Raw genomic sequence first — 13884 nt, 5'->3', positions numbered from 1 at the left:
AGACCTTTCCTATCCATCTACCTGCCCAAATGTCTTGAAGTGTTGTACCTGTACCCACCTCTACCACTTCCTCTGGTACCTCCTTCCATATACGCATCACCCTCTGTAAAAAACACTTGCCCCTCAGGTCTGCTTTGAATCTTTCCACTCTCACCTCTAGTTTTAGACTCCCCTACCCTGGGAAAAAGACTGCGTCAATTCATCTTATCTATGCCCCTCATGACTTTATAAGCCTTTATAAAGTCACCCCTCAGCCTCCTCCATGCCGGGGAAAATAGTCCCAGCCTATCCAGCTTCTCCTTATAACTCAAGGCTCTCCAGTCCTGGTAATATCCTTGGGAATCTTTTCTGCACCCTTTCCAGCTTAACGACATCCTTCCTACAGCCGGGTGACTAGAACTGAGCACAATACTCCAAGTGTGGTCTTGCCAATAGGATAAGATTTCTTTATTAGTCACATGTACATCGAAACACACAGTGAAATGCATCTTTTGCATAGAGTGCTCTGGGGGCAGCCCACAAGTGTCGCCAAGCTTCCGGCACCAACATAGCGTGTTGTACAGCTGTAACATGATGTCCCAACTCCTGTACTCAATGTGTAACCGATGAAGTTAAGCTTGCCAAATGCCCCTGTCATCACCGTGGTTGCCTGAGTGTGAAGTAAAAACAGAAAATGTTGGAAGGACTCAGCAGGTCAGGCAGCAACTGTGCAAAATAAAATTGAATTAATGTTTTGGGTCAAAGGCCCTTTGTTAGAACTGTGAAGAAAAGAAAACAAGTTGCTTTTAAGTTGCAGAAGTGATGGGGGAGGGATTAATAGGACAAAGGAAGTATCTCTGATAGGGTGAGGCTAAGGTTGCCATGTTGATATACTGTTGATGAGTGATGAGTGATAGGTTAATGACAGTCGCTAGAGAGAGAGAGAGAGAAAGAGAGAGAGAGAGGGAGAGAGAGTGAGAGTGTGAGAGAGAGAGAGTGAGAGAGACTGAGAGAGAGAGAGAGTAAGAGAGAGAGGGAGAGAGAGAGAGGGAGAGAAAGTGAGAGAGAGAGTGAGAGAGAGAGAGAGAACACAAAGGAACAGAAAAAGCTGTGGGAAATGCTCAGCAGGCCAGTATGTGCCAGTGGAGAGAGATAAAATCAGCCAATATCATAGACGTATGATCAGTTCTGACACAAACAATGAAAGCAAAAGTAACCTGAAGTTGTCGATTTACGTATTGAGACCAGAGTGCTGCAACATGCCCAAGTGGAGATGAGGTGCTGTCCCTTAAACTCATGTTGGGCCTTCATGAAGGTGGACTGGGAAATCCAGCAAGGCGGTAGAACTCAGGAGAGCGAGTTTGTGGAATGTCTAAGGTATGTTTTTCTGGAGCAACTTATTGAGGAGCCCATCAGGGGATTGGCTGTTTTGGATTGGGTGCTGTGTAGTGAACCCGAGGTGATTAGGGAACTAAAGGTAAAGGAACCACTGGGAACAAGTGATCACAATATGATTGAGTTTAGTTTCAAGTTTGAGAAGGAGAAGCTGATAACTGGTGTATCGATATTTCAGTGGAATAAGGGAAATTACAAAGGTATGAGAGAAGAGTTGGCCCAAATTGATTGGAGGAGTAAGTTAGCTGGAGGGATGGCGGAGGAGAAATGGAAGAAATTTCTACAGGAAATAAGGAAAATGCAGGACAGATATATTCCAAGAAAAAAGGTTTTGAATGGAAATAAGGCACAGATGTGGATAACGAAGGAGGTGAAGGATAAAATAAAAGCAAAAGGGGCGGCGTACAAAGTAGCAAAAATTAGTGGGAAAACAGAAGATTGGAAAGTTTTTAAAAATCTGCAGAGAGAAACTAAGAAGGTCATTAGGAAAGCAAAGATGAGTTATGAAAGGAAGCTGGCGGACAACATTCGGAAGGATTCTAAGAGCTTTTTTAAATACGTAAGGAATAAAAGAGAGACACGGGTTGACATAGGACCAATTGATAACGGTGCAGGAGGTATTATAATGGACGATAGTGAGATGGCAAGGGAATTGAATGAATATTTTGCATCGGTCTTCACCGTGGAGGACATAAGCAATGTGCCGGTTAGTCAGGAGTCTCACAAATTGGAACTGAGTTCAGTTGAGATTACTAGGGAGAAGGTGCTAGGAAAGCTAAAGGGGCTTAAGACTGATAAGTCTCCCGGACCGGATGAGGTGCATCCCCAGGTTCTGAAGGAGGTGGCTGTAGAGATAGCGGAGGCATTGGCGATTATTTTCCAGGAATCGATAGATTCTGGCATGGTTCCGGAGGACTGGAGGGTAGCGAATGTAGTTCCGTTGTATAAGAAAGGTGGGAGGCAGCACAAAGGAAATTACAGACCTATTAGTCTGACATCAGTGGTGGGAAAATTATTGGAATCTATCCTCGAGGAGGTTACCGAATACCTAGAGGCGCAAGGCAAGATTGGACGTAGTCAACATGGTTTTGTGAAGGGGAGGTCCTGTCTGACCAACCTATTGGAGTTTTTTGAAGAAATCACAGGTAGGGTGGATAAGGGAGAGGCGGTAGACAGTGTGTATTTAGACTTTCAAAAGGCCTTCGATAAGGTGCCTCACAAGAGACTGATTAATAAGATGAGAGGTCATGGAATTACAGGTAGGATAACAGAATGGGTGGAGCATTGGCTGGTTGGCAGGAAGCAAAGGGTGGAAATAAAAGGATCTGTTCTGGTTGGTTACCGGTTACTAGTGGTGTGCCGCAGGGGTCGGTGTTGGGGCCGCTCCTTTTTACCTTGTACATCAATGATTTGGATGATGGAATAAATGGTTGTGTGGCTAAGTTTGCGGATGACACCAAGATAAGTGGAGGAGTAGGGAGCATAGAGGAAATAGAAAGGATGCAGAGGGACCTAGACAGTTTAGGAGAATGGGCAAGGAAATGGCAGATGAGATTCAATGTTGAGAAATGTGCAGTTGTACACTTTGGAAGCAGAAATAAGCGGGTAGATTATTATCCAGAAGGAGAGAAGATTGAAAGTACGGTAGTACAAAGGGACTTGGGGGTGCTCGTACAAGATACCTTAAAAGTTAACCACCAGGTTGGATCGGTGGTTAAGAAAGCGAATGCTATGTTGGCATTCATCTCGAGAGGTATAGTGTATAAAAGTAAGGAAGTGTTGATGAGGCTCTACGGGGCACTAGTGAGGCCTCATTTGGAATACTGTGCGCAGTTTTGGGCCCCACATCTTAGGAAGGATGTGCTGATGTTGGAGAGGGTTCAGAGGAGATTTACGAGAATGATTCCGGGAATGAAAGGGCTTACGTATGATGAGCGTTTGTCGGCTCTTGGACTGTGCTCACTGGAGTACAGAAGGATGAGAGGGGACCTCGTAGCGACATTTAAAATGTTGACAGGAAAGGATAGAGTAGATGTGGCTAGGCTGTTTCCCTTGGTGGGCGAGTCCAGGACCAGAGGGCACAATCTTAGAATTAGAGGGTACAGTTTCAAGACAGAGATGAGGAGAAATTTCTTTACCCAGAGGGTGGTGAAATTGTGGAACTCCTTGCCACGTACAGCAGTGGAGGCCAGATCAGTGGGGGTGTTCAAGGAGGAAATAGACAGATATCTAAATAGTCAGGGTATCAAGGGATATGGGGATAAGGCTGGAAAATGGGATTAGAATAGTTTTTTTTTTCCCACCCCATTTCTTTTCCCTTTTCCTTGGAGCAGACTCGATGGGCCGAATGGCCTGCTTCTGCTCCCTTGTCTTGTGATCTTCTTACAACTGTACAGAAGACCACAGATAGGTTAGAGTTGGAGTGGGGTGGACAATTAATGTGATAGGCAACTGGAAGCTCCAGGTTAGCACTGTGGACTGGATGCGGGTGCTCTGTAAAGCAATCACCCAATCTGTGTTTGGTTTCTCCAATTTGGAGCAGACCACATCATGAGCATCAGTGTTACTTTAAAACTCACTGAGTCAAGCCAAACCCGACCTATTGAACTGCTCATGAACAAAGCAGACACAAATCTTCATTTACTCCTTGAGCATTATGTAAGGTTCTGCTCCCAAAACTCTCTCAATCATGCTGTCTGAGCTTGCTGACAGCTTTACTTCAAATTGATTTTCATTTGCCTTTGGAGTTTCCTTTTAAATACTCAACCCCCCCCAATGGCATAACCTGGAGATCATTCTGAATGATCTGCAGTCCAGCTTCCACTTTGTTCTGTACCATTTGTTGTGCAATAGTTAGTGAATATCTCTGCCTTTTTTATTATATATTTTTTGGGATCAGGGCATTGCTGTCAGGGCCAGCATTTATTGCCCTTCTCTAATTGCCCTTGAGAAGATGACATTGAGCCACTCTCTTGAAATGCTGCTGCTCTGCTCGTGAAGGTGCTCCCACAATGCTGTTGGGTGGGGAGTTCCAGTTTAGGTTTCAGTTGCACTTGGAGTACTGGGTGCAGTTCTAGTCACCACACTGTAGGGAGGATGTGATTGCGCTGGAGAGAGTGCAGAGGAGGTTCACCAGCATGTTGCCTGGATTGTTGGACCTTAGTTATGGGGAGAGATTGGAAAGGCTGGGCTTGTTTTCCCTGGAGCAAAGGAGGCTGAGGTGTGATCTGGTAGAAGTGTACAAGATTATGAGAGGCACAGATAGGGTCGACAGTCAAAATCATTTTCCCATGGTAGTGGTATCAAAAACAAGAGCATATAGGTTTAAGATGAGAGGAAAGATTTTAAGGGAGATCTTAAGGGTGAGTTTTTTACACAGAGAGTGGTCAATATCTGAAAGCCCTTGCCAGAGGAGGTGGTGAAATCAGATATAATTACTACATTTAAGAAGCATTTAGTCAGGTACTTCAATAGGCAAAGCATAGAAGGTCCTATTGCACGCAAATGGGATTAGTGTAGATGGGCTAAAAAGTTGGCATAGACATGGTGGGCTGAAGGGCCTGTGCTGAGGGAAGAATATCAGCCAGCATGCCCCTGATGGCTCCTTGCCCCTGATGCCTCCTTGCCCCTTTTCGAACAGTACCTGGGGGCATTTTGAATCCAGTTAAAAGGGCTGGTGTGGAACAGTACATCTCAAAGAAAGCACGTCAGCATTCCTTCAGTACCGAGCTGGAGTGTCATCTGACATTAAACCCTCAGCTTCCTAGATTTGGGTTTGACCTGTCGACTTAGAGGCAAAAGGGTTACCACTTAGGTCAAGGATGACAAAAAAAGAACAAAAAATAACATTTAGTTGATTGGAAGCTTATCCTTTCTCACCAGAGTTGAAACATTGCCAACCTGGAAAATGATCTCGATTCTGACATCAAGAGAAATAGTTCCACAAAAATTGTCACTTAGTATCTACGTGTACCTCCTAGATGAATGTGCCTTGATGTCACATAACTATGAGCATGACTTGTGTTTATACAGTGCCTTTCACAACTGCTGTTTGTCCCAAAGGAGCAATTAATGTCAGATTTAGATTTTTGTTGAAGTGTAGTGCCTGTGGCAGCCAATTTGTGCATAGCAAGGTTCCACCAACAGTCTTGAAAAATAAACAAAGAGATAATTAGTTTCAGTGATTTTAACAGAGGGGACAAGCATTGGGGAGAATTCCACTGATTAACTCTGAAAAATCTCATGGGATCTTTTATGCCCTAGAGTGCAGGGAGGCAGGAATTCACTCTAACGTCTCAGAGATTCATAGAAATTTACAGTACAGAAGGAGGCCATTCAGAGAAAACACTTTGATCAATCCGACTTCCCAGATCTTGATCTGGAGCCTTGTGAGTTACAACCCTTTAACTGGTTGTTCAGGGACTTTTAACTATGATGAGGGTGTTTCAGTCAGTTAGACTGCCACACTGAGTGAAAATAATAGTACCTCAATTCCCCTCTAATCTTACCACCAATTTACGGATCTGTGCAATCATAGCCCCTTTATTGCTAAAAGGAACAGCTCCCTTTCTATTTATCTAATCTGGTGCCCAGTATTTTATACACCTCAGTCAAAGCTCACCTTAGTTTCTCTTGTTCACAGAAAAAAACCATCCTAGCCAGCCTTGCTTCCTAACTATAATTCTCCGTCCTTGGCAACACCCTCGTAAATGATCTCTGCATTTTATGCTTCCTGTAATATGATGAGTACACAAAGTACTCTGGCATGACCTAACTAGGGTCAAATACAATTCTGCTCTTGTACTCCATGGCTTAGCCAATAAAGCTATCTATTCCACCTGTTTCTTTAACTAATCTACCTATCGTGCTATCTTCAGGGATTTGTGGACATGGAGTTGTCAGAAAATGATGCCACAGCTTCATAAAACCCTGGTTAGGTTGCATCTGGAATATTGCATTCAATTCCTGTAGCCTACTACAGGAAGGATGTGGAGGCTTTGGAGAGGGTGCAGAAGAGGTTTACCAGGATGCTGTATAGATTAGAGAGCATGTGTTATAAGGAGAGGTTGGACAAACTTGGCTTGTTTTCTCTGGAACGGTAGAGGCTGAGGGGCGACCTGATAGAAGTTTACAAGATTATGAGAGGCACAGATAGGGTGCCAATATCTTTTTCCCAGGGTCAAAATGTCTAACACTAGAGGGCATGCATTTAAGGTGAGAGAGGGTAAGTTCAAAGGAGAGGTGCGGGGCAAGTTTTTTACACAGAGAGTGGTGGGTGCCTGGAATACACTGCCAGGGGTGGTGGTGGAGGCAGATACAATAGAGGCATTTAAAAGGCCCTTAGATAGGCAAGTGAATGTGCAGAGAATGGAGGGATATGGATATTGTGTAAGCAGAAAGGATTCGTTTTGTTAGGCGTTTAACTACTAGTTTAATTATTTTGGGCCGAAGGGCCTGTTCTTGTGCTGTACTGTTCTATGTTCTATGAACTCCAAGGTCCCTCTGTTCTTCTACACATCTAAATATCCTGCCATTTATTGTGTATTTCTTCTCATTGTTTGCTGTTCCAAATGCATTCCCTCACACTATCTCAGACTGAATTTAATTTAACACTTGGTATTGGTATTGGTTTATTATTGCCACATGTACTGAAATAGATTGAAACGCTGTTGTTCTGTGTGCCATTCAGATAGATCATGCCATACATAAGTACATAGAGGGTAGTAAAAATAAAACAGAATGCAGAATACAGTGTTACAGTTACAGAGAAAGTGCAGTGCAGGCAGACACATAAAGTGCAAGGGCCACAATGATGTAGACTGGGAAATCTAGAATTCAAGAGTTCATTTTTAGCATATGAGAGGTCCCTTCAAGAGTCTGTTAACAGTGGGATAGAAGCTGTCCTTGAGCCTGGTGATACGTGCTCGCAAGCTTTTGTGCGTTCTTCCTTACGGGAGAGAGGAGAAGAGAGATTGTCCAGGGTGGGAGGGGTCCTTGACTGCCTAACTATGCCCATGTGTATGTCCACCTGACCAATCCATTGGTATCTTCCTGTATTCTGGAACACAAGTCCTCACTGTCAATCACACTACCAACCTTGATACCATTGGCAAACTTCTTGATTGTGGGTCCTGCATTTACATCCAAGTCACTTATATTTGCCACAAAAAGTAAAGGTTCCAGTACTGAGCCTGTGGAACGTCACTGCACACAACCCTCCAATCACTAAAACTCCCACCACTCAATACACTTTGCTTCCCCCCCACTGATACAATCATTAATGCAACTTTCCACTTTCCCTCAGATCCCATTGACTTTTACATTCTTGATCAATTGGCCAAGTGAACTTTGTCAAATGCCTTGCTAAAATTTGCACACATTATCAAATCTGTTATCTAACTTCTTGTTAGGTCCTCAAAAACATAAAACATTTGTCAGACTCCTTTGAGAGCACAGTGCCTCCTCACACTGCAGAAGAGTGTCAACTCGCTGGACTGAAAATTGAATCCGTACTTTGATTCAGAGGGGAACGAGCTAGCACTGATCTCCAGTTGACCCAAGCAGTGAATGTGCAGGCTAAGCAAAAGTTACCAAACTGATCCTTGTTGGGAAAGGTGATTAAAGCTTCAGGAATGCTTAAATGCCTAGTAAGTGAAGACTTCACTTCTTTAACACATGTTTCTCAATTAAGCAATGAAATCACAGGATTTAGGTGATGGGTGCATTCTGGGGTAATATACTGTAAGTACTTTCTCAGTTGGAACTGGGAAAAAGCAACCCTTACTTATAAGGACCTTCCTGCAACCCCACTGAGTTAACTGTACCTATCAGTATCTTGGATAACAGCTCTTGGTCCTTTTTAATCATGCCATCGTTGACAGCAGTTACTTCAAATGCGAAGGCCTGAAGCTCTGGCCTTTGATCTCAGTACTTCTCTGCCACGCCACACAAAATGCTCCTAAAAGCCTGTCTCCTTGGCAAGCTCTCTGGTCACCTGCTCTATTAACCCCTGAGGTTGCAGCTCCATGTCAATTCCTGCTTGATGTGGCTTTGGTGAAGTGCCTTTCACAAAGTTGAAGATGCTATATAATTGTAATCATTCATTATTTTATTGCTTATTTATTCAGCTGAATAAAAATTCCTTACATTGGGCCATTCTATGCTTTGATTTGGAGACAATGATTTGTCTACCTGCACTGCACTTTCTCTGTAACTCTAACACCATATTTTACATTCTGTTTTCCTTTTTACTGCCTTGATGTACGAATGCATGGAATGATCTGTCTGGATGGCGCGCAAACAAAAGCTTTTCACTGTCTCTGTGTACATGTGACAATAACTAAATGAATATCAATACGATTACCAATGACAATGAAGAAAACACATCTAATGGAGTACTTCCATGGAAATGCTTGCCATTAGATGTTTCAGACATCAGGAGCACATTACAGGAATAAGAAGCTATCATTAAGGGAGAAATAGCGAGACATCTGGATAGAAGTTGTTCCATCAGGCAGACACAGCATGGATTCAGGAAGGGCAGGTCCTGTTTGACAAACTTACTGGAGTTCTTTTGAGGATATAATGAGCGCAGTGGATAGAGGGGAATAAGTGGATGTTTTATACTTGGATTTCCAGAAGGTGCTCGATGAAGTGCCGCATAGAAGACTTATCCATAAGATAAAAATGCATGGAGTTTCGGGGTAATGAGATGGAGTACATTAGTGTAGATAGAGGATTGGTTAACCAATAGAAGGCAGAGAGTTGGGATAAATGGGTGTTTCTCTGGTTGGCAATCAGTGGTGAGCGGGGTGCCGCGGGGGTCGGTGCTGTGCCCGCAACTGTTCACGATATACATTAGCGATTTGGAAGAGGGGACCAAGTGTAGCTCATCTAAGTTTGTTGATGACACTAAATTGACTGGAAAAGCAAATTGTGCAGAGGATGCAGAGAGTCTGCAGAGAGATGTAGATGGGTTAAGTGAGTGGGCAAGGGTCTGGCAGATGGAGTACAATATTCGTAAATGCGAGGTTATCCATTTTGTAAGGAAAAAATAGAAGATCAGATTATTATTCAAATGGTGAAAGATTGCAGCATGCTGTTGTGCAGAGGGACTCGGGAGTGCTTGTGCATGAATCACAAAAGGTTGGTTTGAAGGTGAAACAGGTTATCAAGAAGGCAAATGGAATGTTGGACTTCATTGCTGGAGGGATTGAATTTAAGAGCAGGGAGGTTATGCTGCAACTGTACAGGGTACTGGTGAGGGCCGCACCTGGAGTACTGCGTGCAGTTCTGGTCTCCTTACTTGAGGAAGGATATACTAGCTTTGGAGGCAGTGCAGAGGAGGTTCACCAGGTTGATTTCGGAGATGAGGGGGTTAGCCTATGGGAGAGATTGAGGTCGCCCGGGACTATATTCGCTGGAATTCAGAAAAATGAGAGGGGATCTGATAGAAACATATAAAATTATGAAAGGGATAGATAAGATAGAGGCAGGAAGGTTGTTTCCACTGGTAGGTGAGACTCAAACTAGGGCACATAGCCTCAAGATTCTGGGGATACAGGATGGTGATGAGGAGAAACTGCTTTTCCCCAGAGAGTAGTGAACCTGTGGAATTCTCTGCCCAGGGAAGCAGTAAAGGTTACCTCATTAAATATATTTAAGACACTGTTAGATAGACTTTTGCATAGTAGGGAAATTAAGGGTTATGGGGAAAAGGCAGGTAGGTTAAGCTGAGTCTATGGCCAGATCAGCCATGATCTTATTGAATGGCGGAGCAGGCTCAATGGGCCAGAAGGCCCGACTCCTGCTCCTATTTCTTATGTTCTTATGTTAAAACCAGAGGGACTACAGCATTGAGTCTGGACAAGGCATAGTCCAGTTGACCTTGCAATGTCCTCCTCACAAGCACTTGGGGCTGATGTCTAAATTGGGAGTAGCTCTTCCGCAGACTAGTCAAGCAACAGCCTGGTATGACCGTACTTAGAGAATCAGACTTTACAAACAAAGTACCAGACTCCTCCATCATGACAGAACAGAAAACACTGGGAAGACTCAGCAGGTCAGGCAGCATCTGTGGAAAGGAAACCAGAGTTAACGTTGCAGGTCTGAGACCCTTTGTCAGAACCGAGCAAGAGAGAAAATGAGTTAGTTTTAGGTTGCAGAGAGGGTAGGGAGGGGATTGATATGACAAAGGGACTCCTATCTGATCGGATGAAGCTAGAGATAAACTGTAGAGGTTGTCTGGTTAATGGGTTAATGGGGAGGGAGAGAAGGTAAACAAGGACTATGAAATGAGGGGAATTAGATAGTTAGAATACTGACAAAGGAATGTAAAGGTGTGAAATGCAGGGCTGTAGGACATGCCCACCAAGTCAGGCTGTGCTAATGGAGAGAGAGAAAAACTGAGCTCCAACCTTGTGAACAAGTCTCTCATGTGTTTCCCCCTTCCAAGAAAGGCAGCAAGGAAAAGCCTGCTTACCTGTGAGCCTAACACCAGTGGGAGGGAAGATGCTGGAAAAAATTCTGAGGAGAGGATTAATGATACTTGGAAAGGCTGGGACTAATCAGAGACAGCTAACATGGACAAGAAAATGCTTTCCCAGTTTCCACCCCTGGCTGGGGAAATTGGTGCTCCTCCATGTTAGACAACACTTAGAAGGGTGGCTGAGATTAGCAAGAACACAGAACATACTGTAGGTTGGGGAGTTAACACCTAAACTGGCTGAGACAATGCCTGGCACACTGGATCTGCTACAGGTAGTGGGTGAGCCAACATGAGGGTTAAACATACCTGCCCTCATCCCACTGCTGATACATGTCTCCACGATAGCATTGGTGGCAGTAACCTTGTGGAGCCGAAGGCCTGTCTGAGCACCCTCTGTCCTGATGCAGGGTTTCGACCCGAAACGTCGACAATTCCTTTCCCCCCACAGATGCTGCTCGACCCGCTGAGTTCCTCCAGCAGGTTGTTTGTGGCTCCAGATTCCAGCATCTACAGTCTCCATGAGCTGCGCTGTGTAGTGCTACGTAAGACACACTCAGGACAGATCTGACATCTCAAAACTAGGCATCCGTGAAGTGCAAAGGGCCGTCACTAATAAAATGTTTATCTGTAACCTCACGGACCAGAGGATCTGTCACTTTACCATTACTATTAAGCCAGGGGATTACTCTGGTTCAATGAACAGTGCAGAAGGCACTGCTGGGAACAGAGTCAGGCATACCTAAAAATGATGAGCTGCCAGCCTGGTGAAGCTGCAACAGAGGACTACGTTGTACTAAACAACAACAACCAGCATGCAAGAGACAGGCTAAAGTCATTTCACAACCAAGGGATCTCAGGATCTAGTCCTGCCTCATTTAGTCGTAAGCTTCAAGTTCCTAGGTGTCAACATCTCAGAGGATCTATCTTGGGCCCAGCACATTGATGCAATCACAAAGAAGGCACACCAGTGGCTCTACTTCATTAGGAGTTTGAGGAGATTTGGTCTGTCATCAAAGACTCTTGAAAATTTCTACAGATGTACAGTGGAGAGCATCCTGACCGGTTGCATCACCGCCTCGTAAGGAGGCTCCAATGCGCAGGATTGAAAGAGGCTGCAGAGAGTTGTAGACTCAGCCAGCTCCATCATGGGTACAAACCCTCTCCGCCATTGAGGACGCCTTCAAGAGGCAGCACCTCAAGAAGGCGACATCCATCATTAAGGACCCTCACCACCCAGGGACATGCCCCCTTCATGTTACTACCATCAGGGAGGAGTACAGGAGCCTGAAGACCCACACTCAATGTTTCAGGAACAGCTGCTTCCCCTCCGCCATCAGATTTCTGAACAGTCCATGAACCCATGAACACTACCTCATTGTTCCTCCTTCGCACCATTTATTTATTTGTAACTAAAAGTAATTTTTTGTGTCTTTATGTCTGTTGCAAAACGACAAATTTCATGACATATGTCAGTGATAATAAACCTAATTCTGATTCTGAAAAGTCAGAAGAGAAGGCTCCAATTCCTATTCCTCATTGATGCCTGGGCTCAGAAGTTCATTGCTAAATAAAGGGCTGAGGCAAAAAGCAGGAGTGTCATGTTGATGATACATCTCTGCTTCCTCCTGAGATCCCCACCATCACAGAAGCCAGACTTCAGTCTATTCGATTCAGTACATGATATCAAGAACCTGCTGAGAGTACCCGCCATTAACAGTTCTACTAAATGGCACTTACCTCACCAATAACCTGCTCACTGATGCACAGCTTGGGTTTTACATCACCTCTCCACTCCAGACATTGTCACAGCCTTGGTTCAAACATGGACCAAAGAGCTCAATTCCAGAGGTGAAGAGAGGTGAGAATGACTACCCTTGAAGTTATGGTACTACTTGACTGAGTGTGGCCTTAGCAAGTTCTGCAAAATGGAATTGAAATGGGCATCAAAGGTCAGAGGTGTACCTTGCCTCAAAGGAAGATAGTCATGGTTATAGGAAGGTCAATCATCCCAGTCCCCGGGACATCACTGCAGGAGTTCCCCAGAGCTGTGTCCTAGACCCAATCATCTTCAGATGCTTCATTGATGATCAGAAGTGGATGTTTGTTGATGATTGCACAATGTTCAATTGTTTTCACAACTCCTTACCAAGTGGGGCAGCTCAGGCCTGCATGAAGCAAGACCAAGACAACATTCAGGCAAGGGATGAGGACATACAGGGCATGGTTAGCAAGTTTGCCAATGACACTAAAATAGGTGGGGTCTTAGACAGTGAAGGTGGCTATCAGGATTTACAGAGGGACCTTGATCAGCTGGGTCAGTGGGCCGAGGAATGGCAAATGGAGTTTAATTCAGATAAGTGAGAGGTGTTGCACTTTGAGAAGGCAAATCAGGGTAGGACTTTCACAGTGAACAGTAGAACCCTGAGGAGTGTTGTGAAACAGATAGACCTGGGAGCACAAGTACATGGTTTCCTTGAAGTAGCGTTGCAGGTAGGCAGGGTGGTGAAGAAGGCTTTTGGAATGTTGGCCTTCATCAGTCAGGGCAGCTGAGTAGTACAACTTGGGATAACACACAAAATGTTAGAGGAACTCAGCAATGTTCCGGTTCGAGACCCTTCATCAGTCCAGATAAGGGTCTCTACCCAAATGTTGACTGACCATTTTCCTCCATAGATGCCACCCGACTTGCTGAGTTCCTCCAGCATTTTGTGTGTTGCTCCAGGTTTCCGGCATCTGCAGTCTTTCTTGTGTCTCCAAAAAACTTGGGATGTTATGTTACAATTGTACAAGATGTTGGTGAGGCTACATTTGGAATATTGTGTTCAGTTTTGGTCACCCTGATATAGGAAAGATGCTATTAAGCTGGAAAGAGTGCAGAGAAGATTTAAGAGGATGTTGCTGGGACTCAGGGAACTGAGTCATGGAGAGGGGTTGAGCAGGCTGGGACTTCAGTCATTGGAGCTTAGGAGAATGAAGGGTGATATTACAGAGGTGTATAAAATCATGAGGGGCATAGATAGGAT

The sequence above is a fragment of the Pristis pectinata genome, chromosome 19 (genome assembly GCF_009764475.1).
Source record: "Pristis pectinata isolate sPriPec2 chromosome 19, sPriPec2.1.pri, whole genome shotgun sequence".
In the NCBI taxonomy this organism is placed as follows: domain Eukaryota; kingdom Metazoa; phylum Chordata; class Chondrichthyes; order Rhinopristiformes; family Pristidae; genus Pristis; species Pristis pectinata.
This window is presented reverse-complemented; position numbering follows the sequence as displayed.